This window comes from Ochotona princeps, chromosome 12 (assembly GCF_030435755.1).
Source record: "Ochotona princeps isolate mOchPri1 chromosome 12, mOchPri1.hap1, whole genome shotgun sequence".
Taxonomy (NCBI): Eukaryota; Metazoa; Chordata; class Mammalia; order Lagomorpha; family Ochotonidae; genus Ochotona; species Ochotona princeps.
Genome location: NC_080843.1, coordinates 69979743 through 69995270, shown reverse-complemented (window position 1 = coordinate 69995270; position 15528 = coordinate 69979743). Strand labels below are relative to the sequence as shown.

At 44.6% G+C, this 15528-nt stretch overlaps 1 long non-coding RNA gene across 1 annotated transcript; it reads right to left on the bottom strand.

Moving 5' to 3' along the window:
* Positions 1-98: 98 nt before the first annotated feature.
* LOC131481549 (uncharacterized) lies at positions 99-14992 on the bottom strand. The gene is made up of 3 exons (XR_009246379.1): positions 14820-14992; positions 982-1049; positions 99-646 (listed from the first exon to the last, which is right to left on the bottom strand). It is a non-coding gene; the product is annotated as an uncharacterized LOC131481549 (long non-coding RNA).
* Between the last annotated feature and the right edge of the window lie 536 nt (positions 14993-15528).

Sequence of the window (15528 nt, the reverse complement as noted above, 5' to 3'; positions counted from 1 at the left end):
TGCCAGGCAGGCTCAGCCAGTGCCCACAGCCACCACCTGGCAGCTGGCTGCTCCAGGGCCATGTTGACTGGGCTGGCGCCTCCAGTCTGCAGGCCTTCCATAGCCAGGTTGGCTCTGCCTGTGCCTCCTGTGCCCACAGCCCTATCACCATCCTTTCCAGAGCCAGCTTGCCAGCCTCCCCATACCCAAATCATCTTGCCTGCCACTTCAGAGCCAGAAGGGCTCGGCCAGTTTCCCCAGCACCCACAGACACTGGCTGCCCATGGCTTCATCTTCCAAGGGTTGGTCTTGTTCGCCTCCCTGCAATGAGGCACTTAAGTGTTCCAGACTTGGTTCCAGGTTCTGCTGGTTTGGGCTGCAGTCTTCATACACCAAAACTAGGACTTGAGATAATATGATTGTTCTTCATAGAGTCATCAAAAGATGCTGTTACTTGGAAGCATAACTGTGTCAGAGCTTCGTCCATTCACATTCCATCCTTCTGACTCCGGCAACTCTGGCTTGATAATCCTACGTTTTCCTACATGTCTGTGCTGCATCTCTTGCAAGACTGTGCATTTCTCTTCAGCCTGGGCTCTAAGGGGGCATGAAGGAGAGTAGAATGTGACATAGTGCCACTTCAGGTCCCACGTGCAGAGAGGAATCCCTGGAAAGGCGTAATTTGACAAGTGAGCTGATAACATTACATAGGTGGGCAAAGTGTGGCTTCCGAATTAGTGATCCTACACAAGCTGCTAACTTAGGACCACACCATTATCAAAGAGTGAAAAGCAAAATTCTATACAAATATGTGACAAAAGTTTCTTCCAAGTCATATTTCGGTAGCTAAGTATTTCAAGTGGAAAAATAACTAGTAGATAATTCACAATGAAATAGACCAGATTCACTGGAAAACCTGTTACAAATCCTTATGACAAAATTACATAGTTAAGAAAGTAACAAAACAAAATATGTTTTAAATGTTAACACTAAGATACTCACTTTTGTTTATCAGAAATGTTTTCTTTGTTTAGGTCTTCGAGGTTTCTTTCCACAATATAAGCTGCCCACTTAAAGCACATGGAAAAAAAATTAAAAGAAAAGTAAGAAAGGAGGAAGAATATATGAGAGAAGGTAAAGGAGGACCATATCATGTTCTTAAAACCACATATTTGAAATACGCGAAATACATTAACCACACGGAAGTTAAAAGTTTTTAAAAACATTTTAGGCACACCAGGGGAAAGTGTCATCCTGTTGACATGCTCCCAGCCCACCAGAAGGCAGTGAGGGGGCCAAGGCTGCAGGCTTGGGTTAGGGGAAGGTTAGTGGTGTAACACAGGTGGGCATTTGGGTAACTGGGAGCTCACCACTAGGCAGGTGGACAGAACCTGGGGATTTCCTTATGTGTCTGGTACTGGGTGAGGTGAGGAGAGTGGAGGGGAGAGCCCCAGGTCAGCATGCTGCTCTGGTGAGCTGGCAGACCAGGCCTGAAAACCGCAATGGGCCTGGATCTTGGGTGTGTAGAGGGGTAAGGCACCAGGCCAGCACATATGACAGGAGCTTGGGACCCTGGTAAATGGCAGAATATAGGACCACCACACCACCCACTGGACTTCTGAAGACTGGGCTAGGCACAAGGCTCGTGGTTTGATTAGAGAAAGGAGCAAAGGGATATGGGGTAGGAAGGACCATCCTGGGAGTATCATGCAGATGAGGAATGGATCCTGAGGGACTTCCAATGACAAGGCCACTGTACTTGCAAGTAAGCAAGGGGAATGAGACCCAGTAGATTGGAGGGGAGAGACCTAAAGATCTTTAAGGGTCAGACTGATGCACCAACCCACATGGGAAACCTGAGCTAGGCTTGATACAATGGAACACTGCTGACCACCACACGCCAGTGCACATGAAATCTATGACTGGGGACCTGTCTGGCAGGGCTAGATCCCAGTATCTGACAGTGAGTGTCGGATAAGGGGATGGGTCACATTATGCTAAACCATGACACCAACCAGGTGTGGGGGTGAATTCTGTGGGGAATATGTGGGCCCAATCTTATGGAATTACATTAAAAAAAACACAATAGTTTGGAATTTAACATTAAATATGTCCACATAAAATGTTGACCTGGGGGGCAGGCAATTGGCACTCAGCTTCAGTTGCTGCTTGGAATGCTCACGTTTCCTTAGGAGTCCCCAGGCTTGACAACACTTTTGATCCTGCTTTCTGCTAATATGTACTTCTGGGAATCACCCACTCAGTAAATAGACTAGACTGCTGCACCTGCTGCAAAATGTCAAGACTGCAAGCAGACTATCTCAAACTGGTCACAGCACCCACTGGCCCATGCAAGACCTGAGGCTGGGAACAGGCCTAATGGGAATAACTGGAGAGCATCAGAGCTCGGACTGGGTGTGGGCCAGGCTCATACAGGCTGCATTACCCCACTGGGAGAGCTGAGACTGGGGCTGGGCCAGGTTGAGCCAGGCTGTAGCACCTGATGGCAAATGCCAAGTCCAGGGACAGACCATCAGCAACCATTGGCACATGCAAAACCTGGGGCTGGGAGTAGGCCTGGTTGGAAAACTTCAAGGACTCCCTTGTTGGCTACTGCTTCCACTGGTGAGCGTGACAGCTGGGACTGGGGGTGGGCCAGGTGGGGCAAGGCTGCTGCACCCTCTAGTGTGCATGAGAGCCAGAACGGGCATGCTAGGCTGCAGCACCAGTTGGCATGTAAAAGGCTGGGTGCAAGAGCTTCAAGATCTTTTTTGGAGCACGCCTGGTAGGGGTACTGTGGGCCCTGCTTGGCTAGGCTAGGCTGCACCTACAACCTGTCAGAGAACCAGAGCTGGGGTGGACCAGGCTGGACAAGGTGGTGGCACCTATAAGTACACATGAGGAACATACTGCGCTGAGCTAAGCCACAGCACACATGGGTGCCCATGAAAGCTGGATGGGATATGGGCTCGGCTGCACCAGATGGTGCCATATACAAAAACAAGGCTGTGGGGTGGGCCTGGTGCAGGTTACTCAGAACTGCCCCAACTAGACCATGTCACACACTGCTATGCTTGAGGACCTGGTCTGTGGCAGGCTGGTTGGGCTGGGCCTTAATACGCACGAAATACAGAGCTGGGTCCAAGCTGATGAGGCAGCTACATCCACCAGCATGTACACTGGCTGGTGCACGCCAGAATCAAGTCTGAGCTCACCCCACATGAGGTTTCATGGAGGACTCCCTGACTAGACTGCTGGACTCAGACCCTGGCCACATGGAACATCACAGAATGTGTAGTCAGACCTTGGCATGAATATATCAGGCTGGGACTCCTCAGGTGCTGATGCCTGCACAGTGGACACCATGCCAGGATGCATACAGAGGACATGATGGCCAGCTTACTTACCTAAGCTAGCAGAGGACCTCAAATGCCTGGTCAGAAGAGGGAAAACAAAAACAACTGGACAATTTCCTAGCCAAGCTGTGCAACATGTTCCTGGGTCTATGGATGCACTGAAGAGTTTGTCAACCAGTAGATTTTGTAGATTTTCTCAACCCTGGTGCACTGAAACCAACAACTTCTCAGAACTACCAAAATCACTCAAGTAACACCTTGGAATACTCTGCCACAATGGGGTCTCCTTGACCCCACTGAATGATCATCTCCCCCATCACCAAGTACTGATGTAGTTTGACAACAAGGAGTGACCCACTTGTCCTCCTCCCCTGTGGACACAGGAGAAGAAAAAAAAAAGGAAACATTTGTCTTACCCACTCTCCTCAATGCCTGAACCTGAACCTCCCCACCCTGATCGGAGGCTCACATGGGTGTCCATCCCTCAAATAGGTAAACAATAACAAAAAAGAAAATAAGAAATTTAAAAAAAAAAGTAACTGGGTTGGGTCCCTGCCACCTGTGTAGTGACTCAGGATGGAGTTCCTGGTTCCTGGTTTTGGCCTGGCCCACATGAGGACCAGTGGAGAATAAACTAGCAGATGGGCGCGCTCTTGCTTGCTTGTGCGCACTCAATCTCCACCTTTATTTGTCTTGAACAGGAAATTCTATACCAGCATTAATTGTACGGCACAAAATTTGAAGAGATACCAAAGGAATGTATTTCTTAAAATTTTAAGCTTTCTAGATCCTAAATGCAAATACTGACAATTCAGAAAAGATGAAATTATACTAAAATTTACTTCAGTAAATCACACAATTTTACCCTCATTCCTGAAGGTCCTGATCCCCCACTCAAAAATTACCAACCCATCAACTCCAAGCATCCTTCAGAAGCATCTTGCCAGGATTCCTTGAACTTAACCATAAAATAGTCAAAAGACAATCTGACTCACCTTAAAAAAACCAGAGAATTGACAGAGTTAGTCCCCAGTGCCAGCTTCAGAACCACCTAAAGAGTGCATAAACTGGGACTGGGAGAGACCTGGGAGGGGAAAAGTGGGTTCCCCCTTCCTGGGTCACTAGTCCCATGGGAGGGCATGAAAACTAGGACAGGGGCTGAGGTGGCTAGATAGAGAGGCACTCAACAACATCCGTGAGGGCTGGATGGTTGAGTTGGTTAGATGGAACTAAGCTTTAATACCCAGTGACAAGTACAAGAGCCAAATGGGATGGGGGACAGACTGGTCTACTGCTACACATACTGGCAAACCAGGGTAGGGGGTGGGCCTGATGGGGGCTTATTGTGGGTCGCCCCGACTAGGCTGCAGCTCCCACTGCTTGATGTAAGGGCCGAGTATGTGCTGGGCAGAACAAGACTGGACTGCAACACCCATTGGTTCCAGTGCAACTCGGGACTGAAAACAGAACCAACCCAGCAACTGCAACCACCAGCTGATCGGGGTGATGGACTGTGCCGGGTCCTGTGCTTGCTAGAACATACAAGAATCTGGTCTGGGAATACCTCAAGGTTTCTTTGGAGATCTCCCCAATCGAACTGCTGGACTCAGAACTCTAACCAGGAAAGGACAGAAGACAGAACAGATCAATCATTCATCTCAGCTATATGTTGGCAGCGAAATATGGGGCAAACGGAGACTTTATGATGGACCATATCAATCAGTGGACGACCTCATCGAGCAAAACTGGCAGCGATTCATAACTGGAGAACTATTAACACCACTTGAGCAAATATCTCAGAGCATGCCCCACATCCGGGACTTGGGGTGGGCGGGAAACCGGGTGGGGCTTCTCCCTCAATATCCCCCTTTACCTCAGATACATGATGGAAACAATATGGACATAATAGTATTACCCACTTCCCTATACCCCCTGAACCTTTTTTTTTAACCGCAATTAACTATGTAAAGATTGTCAACAACAATACAATAAAAAAAAAAAAAAAAAAGAAAAAAAAAAAAAGAGAAAATTGGGGAATCCAGAATAAAGAGGTCTGCCAGTGTCTAAAAGCCAAAAGTTAGACCTAGAGCCAGGATGGCACTGTGTTCTAACTCCTAGGCCTTTGGCGATATCTGCTCACGAGCCCTCAACCTCTTCTGCATCTGCTGCTGAACTTCACAGCTCAGAGCTCCTGAAGGCAATGGTGCACACACCAAAGCATACAGCTTTCATGTAGGGACTTTTAGAATCTCATCCAATCCTATCCTATTTAGGATTACTTATTATATTACTGATGACTCCCAAATTGATATTAAATCCCAAGTTTCAATTTTCTTATAATAATACTGTCTTGTAAAGGCCAATCCTTATTTCAACTCACACTTCTTTGACATAAATGATGTTCAAATAGTAACAGCTAACTTCAATACCATTCAGGCATCTTACAAGTTTTAAAGTACTTAACTCTCAAATTAACACATTGAATAGATACCATTGCCCAAGCTTTAAGGATGAGAAAACTGAGTGCAAGGGCTGTTTCAGAAAGCTGTTCACCATCACAAAGACACAGAGCCTCACACCAGGCAACAAGCCCAGACTGACACCAGAATCCAGATTCCTGACCCCCCTTTCCTCACCATAAAAGTTCAAGAACTCTCTCCGGAATACCAAACTTCATCCACAAATGCCTGCTATACAACTCTAATTTAAAATTCCACGTACACCACAAACTTCATATGTCCCTCAGACACAACCCTCTTTCAATTTTTCTCATCTCAAGAAACAGTAATAACATGTAGGTATATCACCAAGCCAGAATATCAAATCACCCTTACAACTTTCTAGACGCAATGCTCTCTTCATTATAAAGCATTGAATACAATTTCTATTTTTCATATTGAAATGAAACTCATAGTCACTAAAACTTCCTACACACCCATAAATATGTTAATTTTAAACAAAAGGAGACTTAGCAAAAAACTTTAATAGCACACTTTAAAATGTAAATGTTTAGGCATAATCTCACTATAAGACAAATAATAACTCCAAAATGAATAAAATTGAAGGTTCAAATACAGTGTTGCATAAGCAATGTGCTAAGTTATGAAGATGATTTAATATTTAAAAAAAAACTTTTTAAGCCCAATTCTAAGCCGTTAAAAAGAATGAAATTCTAGAAGTTGGAGCTGGATGGTCCCAACTAGAGACAATTGTGCTCAGTGAAACAAGTAAATCCGAAAAGGACAACCACCATATGTTCTCTCTCATATAAGGCAGCCTTCATGCAAATGTATGATCAATAACGCTTTCCATACAGATATTCTGTATCCTCTCTGTTTTGATGGGTTTTTTAAATCATTTTCATCATTTCCAAACATTCTTTTTCTCTTGTCAAATTCATTGCTGGCTCATGTATCACATACTGGCATCATTTTACCCAAGAGGCTTTTGTGTTTTCTTTTCTCATTTCTTCACCCATGTGCTGGTTATTCAGTGGCACATTTTTTGACTCCATGGTGCTGTACTTTTTTTGTTTTAACTTCACATCCGTTGTTGACTTTGTTCCATGTCTTCTCATTCAAGGGAATGTATAGTGACAGCGGGAACAGAGCCTATCATATTCAGATGTGAAGATATAATGAGTATGCATCTCTATGTCCAAATCAAAGATGGACTCCCAATCAAACTACTGAACATATCTAGACAATGGGATGATGAGCTGTCTGACATTGTCTGTACTGGCAATGTTGGGATGCACTTAACTAACAGACTGATGGACTTATGACTGCTAATGATGGGCTATCCTATTGTAATAATATGGGGGAAATCAATCAGTGGGTAGGAATTTGAGGAGGGGGAAGGGAAATCCCAGACCCTGTGGAATTGCACTGTGAAACTCAAATTTTTTTTTAAAAAGTTCATTTCTTACTATGCCAAACAATTTTATCAATATTAAATGTGTACTTCCTAGGTTGAACTGACAGCCGTATTTCTAAAAACTTCACTTTGTTAAAACACTGCGAAAATTATTTATCTTTATATGTAAATATGCATAAAACTGAATTTGAATTCAAATTAAAATAGGAATCTCCTTGACCAACCTGAAAGTTCTTAGGATGAACACAATTCTTCACTGTTGGGACTGTCCTGAGTACTAACCATCTAGCATGCGGGCCATCACGCAATGAATGGCAACACCTTTCAATCTGAACAAAAACGCCCTCACAAAATCCCAAAGAGAATGACACTGACCTGTGAATGATACCACTGCATTAAACCACCTACACTCACAAGCCACTGTCACGTATTTCCAGTAAACTGTCCCCTAGATCCATAGCCAGGCTCTCATTTGATCTCATACACTTTCTGTACTGCAAATCTTTTTTTTTTAAGACTTATTTTTATTTCAAAGTCAGATTTATAGAAAGAAGGAGAGATGGAGAGAAAATGTTCCATCCACTGGTTCACTCCCCAAATGACCTCAACGGCAGGAGCTGAGTCGATCTGAACCCAGCAGCCAGGAGCCTCTTCCGGGTCTCCCGTTCATGTGCAGGGTCCCAAGGCCTTGGCCCATCCTGATCTGCTTTCCCAGGCCACAAGCAGGGAGCTGGAAGGGAGGTGGAGCAGCCAGGATGCACACTGGTTTCCATAGGGGATCCAGATGTGTGCGAAGCAAGGACTTGAGCCACTAGGCTACCGTGGCCAGACCAATGTTCTTTATGTCTTGTTATCTCTTACCTGGCCTTACATTTCTGTCTTGGTGATTCCCATTTGCACATTCTATACCAAAAGGAAAATAAATTTTCTATTCTGCAGAGATCATTTTTCCATTCAATCAATACTTATAGCAAACAGACAGTATACCAGGCCTGCTCTAAAACTAGATCACAGACTTCCCCCTCACTTAAGCATGAACAATTTAATTGCCCACAGCAATCTTCAGTGCTTCATTTTCCATTTTATATACTGAGATTCTGCACAACATATTCTTGGTTTTACAAGTTTATTCATTTTCATTGGAAAATCAGAAATACAGAGAGGAGGAGAGGCAGAGAGGAAGATCTTTTGTCTGTTAATTAACTCCCCAAGTGGCCGCAATGGCCAAAGCTGCGCCAATTTGAAACCAGGAGCCAGGAGCTTCTTCTGAGTCTCCCACACGGATGCAGGGTCTCAAAGCTTTGGGCTGCCCTCGACTGCTTTCTCAGATCATAAACAGGGAGCTGGATGGGAAGCAGGGCTGCCTGGATCAGAACTGGTGCCCATAAGGGATTCTGCTGTGTGCAAGGTGAGGATTTTAGTCACTAGGCTACCATGCCGGGCCAAGATAATCTTTTAACAAAATGATATACAACATTTTCCAAAGTTTGCAAATCCAGCTTACAGGATTAAATCTAAATTAGTAAAATGATCTTTCTACATAATTGTAACCATGACCTTGCCATTAACAAGCTAATGATGGGCTGGCACCATAGCCTAGTGGCTAAAATCCTCTTCTTGTACCACATTGGGATCCCATACAGGCTCCGGTTCTAATTCCAGCAGCCCTGCTTCCCATCCAGCTCCCTGCTTCTGAACTGGGAAAGCAGTCGAAGATGGCCTAAAGCCTTGGGATTCTGTAACCACGTGAGAGACCCACAAGAAACTCCTGCCTCCTGGCTTTGGATCAGTGAAGCTCCAGCTGTTGTGGCTGCTTGGGGAGGGAATCAGTGGATGGAAGAGCTTCCTGTCTCTCCTCCTCTCTGTATATCTGAATTCACAATAAAAATAAAATAAATCTTAAATAAAAAGAGCCTAATGTCTTTATCCATCTTCTTCCATCCATCTTCCAAATGAACTCCAGCACTATCTGACATTCCATCTTACCTCTGGCAAGTTGCCACTCAAGCTCCTAGCTCCTCCTGATAAACCCCCTTAGCAACAACTCCCCTTCCCAAGTCTACCCACCTGTCAGTTGGCACCCAGTGCTTTTAGCTCTACTGAACCCAGAGAGCTTCTCAGAATCCAACCCCTCTGATAGATTTAATTGTTTCTGTCACTGTAGACATTAACAGGAGATGTGCTTATTTCAAACATTAAACAGTGGGAGAAGCAGAGTTGGTTCACTACCCATTACTTCATCTAGATCTCACACAGGGTAGAAAGGGCCCAAGTCCTTAGGCTATCTCAGCCAGTAGCAAGGAGCTGGATCAGAGTAGACTTATGGGAGTTGAATGGGCACCCCTGTGGATTGCCACCATCACAGTCACATCTGTACCTGCTAGGTCACAATGCCAGGCCCTTCCTCCCAACTGTAGTTTCATAAAATAAAACATTCAAAACAAAAAAGGATACTTGGAGTGCAAATTTTCGCAAAGCCTGACTTTTCCCTCACCTAGCTCACATGAGGCCCACACATCTTGCAACCCTGCCCGGTCTGGTCTGCCCCCACCACAACTCATGCTCTCCAGTCAAGTGGTGGTCCAGCAGAGGAGCACTCCACATTCCCCCTAACAGCTTTGTACACCCCTGTTTCTCATGTGTCCTTTTTGAATGCTATGGCTCTGTCTGGCATGGCCTGTCTCATGTTGGCATTTGCCAGTGAGTGCTATAGCCTGGCCCAGCCTGGCCCACCCCCAATTCCAACTCCTGTTGGTGCAGTTTGCAGCCTAGCACAGCCCACATACTGATATGTGTTGCAACTGAACCCAGTCCCACCCACACTCTATTCCAGTGCTCTGATTCACAGGTGGGTGATGTGAAATGGTTCAGCCTTGTCTGCTCCCAACCTATGCCTAATGTATGCTGGTGGGTACCTTTCACTGCCTCGTCTGGGCTGCTCCCTATCATAGTTCTTGTCCTCAGCTGCACGAACTCTGTTCTGACAAGGGAGTTTTCTAGGCTCCTCCATCAGAACCTCTCCCAGTGCCAGATCTCGCACACACAGGTGGGTCCATGGGCCAGCCCTACTTAGTCCACCTCCTGTCCTAGCAGGATCAGTGGCCTTTCTTAATTGCTCTTCAAACTGTTCTAGTTCTTCCTGTCGGATGTTTCATCCCAGTCAAGGCTCATCCTCACTCAGACATAGCTCACATGTGGCTCAGGAGTGGCAGAGACCTAACATAGCTCGTCCTACTTCTACCTTGTCCTGCAGAGTACCAGCTGGTACTAGAGTCTAGCCCGGTTCAGTGCAGCCAGCCCCAATCCACACTTGTGCCAAGGGACACTGCAGCCATAGCCAAACCGGAACACAGCCCCGACTCTGGCCCCAGCACATACCAATGGGGACCCCAACACAGCCTGGGTGTCCTCTTAGCTCTCTAAACATGCCTGTGGTTGCTCTAATCCAGCTTGGCATAGCCCCTCACCTGTCTTGGCCTTTGCCTTGGATTCTGTAGCGTGGCATCCCTGGATCATGCAAACCAGTCGATGTAAGTAAGAGCCTAGCTTGGCAGCTTGGCATGGCCTGTGCTCCAGCCTGATTTCTGTTGTTGCTGGTGAGCCAAGGCTTGCTCAGCCCTGCCCAGTCCACCATTTCCATAACCAATCCACACATCAGCCACAGTTGGAGCTACTTAGCCCAGCTTGCCTGACCCCAGGCCTGGACCATGTGATCAGCGGTAAGAGTTATGACCCACTAGGAGAGTTTCCCATGTTCTTCCACTCAGCCCACTTCAGAATTCATAGAGCCTTCTAAATCAGATGAAAAGGATTTTTCACAATTTCTTCTAGAACTCATCTCAAAGAAAAGACAGTATCTCTTAAAGTTTTAAACACTACACGAATGGCCTCCCATAACCAGTCAGTTGTTCTTCAAGAGTCAATGAAACCAAAACTCTTGGGGAAAAATGGCTTATGGGCATTGATACCTAAGATTTTAGGAGTCTTCTCCCCTTTGGCCAATGATTCATCCTGATGCCAGCATCTGGGGAACTCTGGGTATCAGTCAGAAGAACGTCAGGTTCCACTTTTTGCTTAAGATCCAAATTAGGCATCTGTACACCCTAAAAGAACACAGCAAAGAAAGAGTTTCCTGAAAAAAATCAGGTTTCACAGTGGAGAACAACACATTCCCAATAAACCTCCTAAAACTTCATGAAACCAGATGACAATTCCACTACAATTTCATCTGCAGACAAAAGGAAATCCTTATCAAAATTTCAGAATTTTTTTTATTCAGTAGAAATTCAAACATCATTCTAAAAATCACGTGGAAGCATAAAGTGCTGGGAAACTTGGAGAAAAAAAAAAACACAGGACTCCCACTACCAGATACCAAAGTTATTTTAAAGCTACAGTACTCAAAGTACTGTGTTACTGAGATTTGCACAGACACATTACAGTAGGACCACAACACAGAGTAGCTATTCCAAGACCACCAAAGGATGTTTGAAATAGAAGAAAGGTAAGTATTTTTCTACAAAATTTGGTTTATACGTTAGTTGTGGTTATCAGATTAAAATTATTAAATAGAATAATCACAATAACATACTACAATAAAACTTAGGTGAATGTGGTCATTGATCTAAAAAAAAAAATCTTATTTTAATTTCACTTTTCCTGTAAGAGAGAAAACACATTCTGACTTCTCTCGAGCATATCCAAATTACCAACATCATTACTGTATTTTGGGATCATTTTTGTAAAATAAGAGACTATCTGGGGGGGGGCCTGATGTTATTCCTCGGTGGCTAAATCCTCACTTTGCACGTGTTAGGAGCCGATATATGGGCACCGGTTTGTGTCCCAGCTGCTTCACTTCCCACCCAGCTCGTGTTTGAGGCCTTAGAAAGCCTTTGGGACCTGCACCCATGTGGGAGACCTGGAAGAGGCTCTGCACTCCAGGGTTTGGATCAGTTAAGCTGTAGCAATTACGGCCACTTAGGAAGTGAACCCGGGAACAACAGATATTTCTCTGTGTCTCTATTACTCTACCTTTCCCAAAAAATAAAAGACTTCAAAAAAAAAAAGAAGAAGAAGAAGAAGAAAAGCATACCTGGTTACCAGTATTGAAATGCCATGAGAGCCAGTTCGATAATTAAGATGGATACTGAACAGGGGCAAGGGATAAATCCCATTCCAGACAGGACAGTGACCCACACAAGCAACATTTCATCACACTAATCAGAACACCACCCAACTAAAAACTTACGAACCAATTAATACTGGAATTTTCCATGCAATATTTTAATGCAACTGACTGAAGGTATTCAAAACCACAGAAAAATCTACGAAATCATAGACTGACTCAGGATTGGGGGTAGGGGAAGACCATCTCTATCCAATACAACAAAACACTTTAGAAATAACACTGTACACTGGGCCCGCGGTGTGGCCTAGTGGCTAAAGTCCTCGCCTTGAATGCCCTGAGATGCCATCTGGGCGCCAGTTCTAATCCCGGCAGTTCAACTTCAGATCCAGCTCTCTGCTTGGGGCTTGGGAAAGCAGTCGAGGACGGCCCAATGCATTGGGACCTGCACCCATGTGGGAGACCTGGAGGAGGTTCCTGATTTCCGGCTTCAGATCAGCGCGCACCGGCCATTGCAGCTCACTTGGGGAATAAATGGAAGATCTTCCTCTCTGTCTCTCCTCCTCTCTGTATATCTGACCCTGTAATAAAATAAATAAATCTTTAAAAACAAAAAGAAATACTACTGTGCATTTATGGTCAACTGATTCTCAATACACGTAGCCTAGTTAAATCAACAGAAAAAACAATACTGTTTTAAACAGTGCTCATCACTGAGTATGAGTATTCATATGGCCTCCATCCCAAAAAACTAACCCGCGTATTTACCTCTTATGTTATACAAACACAAAAATAAATGGTTCAAGAAGCACCATGAACCTCGATGTAAAAGCCAATAGTTACAACACCACTTGTGAGACCCACACCCCACACAGCAGTGCCTGAGTTCAAGTCCTAGTGCCATTCCTAACTCAGCTTCCTGCCTGGCAGACAACACATGACTATGTAACTACTTGAATCCCTGTCACCCACAAAGGAAATCTGGATTGAGTTCCTGGCTTTACCCAGGCTGGGAGTGAACCACCACATGGAAGCTTTCTCTCCTCTCTTCCAAATAAAATGAAAATAAGGGAATAAGTGAACTCAAAAGGAAATGCTTTGTAACTAAAGTTAAAACCATAGAACTTCTACACAGAGACAAATAAATGGCTATAGTCACCAATAAGGAAAATACTTCCTAAATGATTCGAAAACTAAAATCCATCAGAGGAAAACAGGAAGCTGCAAAGCATTCTTCAAGCAGATAATATCAGAAAATGAAAACATAAATTATAGAAAAGCATAAAGTTTTTGCAAATCAATATCTAATTAAGGACTTGCACTTAGTATAACAAACTCTTACAAGTATACAAAGCCAACCCAATAAACACTTCACTGAGGGAGATACACATACGGCTAAAATGAACATAAAACAATGCAAATCATCCTCCATAGCCTTTAGCAAAATGCAAATGAAAACTACAAGGAAATGCGAGTACATACCTAATAAAATGGTTATAACCAAAACAAGAGACAACACGTGTTTGCCAGGACATGGAAAAACTGGAAGCCTCTACATTAACGGGGGGAATGTAAAACGGTTCAGCCACTTTGAAAAACATTCTGACAGTTTTTAAAAACTAAATATAAATGTAACACAACATCTAGCAATTCCACTCTATTAAGAGAAGTGAACACATACGTCCACACGAAGCGTTATACCTAAACAGGCACATTATTATTCCTAACAGCCAAAAACTGGAACAATCCACTGTTCATCAACTAGTAAACAAGTAACAAGGTACATACATACAAGGGATATTATTTACCAATAAAAACAAATGAAGTGGGGCCCAGCACAGCAGTCTAGCGGTTAAATCCTCAACTGGCATGCTCCAGAATCCCATATGGGCACCATTCAGGCCCTAGCTGCTCCAGCTTCCCACTCAGCTCCCTGCTTGTAGCCCGGGAAAGCAGTCAAGGATGGCCCAAAGCCTTGGGACCCTACACTCATGTGGGAGTCCCAGAAGAAGCTCCTGGCTTCTGGCTTTGGACTGCCTCGGCTCTGGACACTGCGGCCACTTGGGGAGTAAACCAGCAGATGGAAGAGCTTTCTCTTTCTCTCTAAACTTGCCTTCCCAACAAAAAATAATTTTAACACATTATCTCCCAATAAGCTTTATTTTTATTGGAAAAGCAGATTCACAGAAAGATCTTTCATCCGCAGGTTCACTCCTCAAAGGCCACAACAGCCGCAGCTGAGCTGCCAGAAAGCAGGAGTTCCTTCCTGGTCTCCCATGTGGGTGCAGGATACCAAGGTTTTGGGCTCTTCTCGACAGCGTTCCCAGGCCACAAACAGGGAGCTGGATGGGAAGTAAAGCATCCAGGATACAAACCGGTGCCCATATGGGATCCTGGAACATGCACGGTGGGGCTTTTGGCCACTAGGCTACCACCCCAGGACCAATTTATCCAATTCTAAGAACAATGCAGCAACTCACCATAAGACTGACGCCAGACTGGAACAGCTCATATGGGTAGAGAATTCTTTCACAGTGAGACTTTGAAGAGAGACCCAGTTTCTTTTCCTGGCAGATATCCCAAGCAGCTATCGACTTTAGACCACTTCTTTCCTTTGGTGACCATTTCAAAACCTCCTTTGCTGGCAACAATCTAAATTTTAAAAAAGTAAAAATTATTATTTAAGTAGAGGCAAGCATTATCTGATAAATACATAAATTACTCTGGGCTGGGATTTTAGAGTTCCACAAATAAATGACAACAATGACATCTGTAATATCGACAGGCAAACAAAAAATCAGGTAATGATTACTGAAGTTTCTTTGTTGTTTTTCTTGTTAAGATTTATTTATTGGACCCAGCACAGTGGCCTAGTGGCTAAAATCGTCGGCTTGAAAAAGCCGGGATTCCTTATGGGTGCATGTCCATATCCTGACAGCCCCGTTTCCCATCCTACTCCCTGATTGTGGCCTAGGAAAGCAGGTGAGGATGGCCCAAAGCCTTGGGATCTTGCACCCATGTGGGAGACCTGGAAGAGGCTCGAGGCTCTGGACTTCGGATCAGGTAGCACCAGGTTTTGTGGTCACTTGGGGAGTGAATCACCGGACAGAAGATCTTCCTCTCTGTCTCTCCTTCTCTGTGCATATCTGACTTTGTAATAAAAATAAATAATCTTTAAAAAAAAAAGTT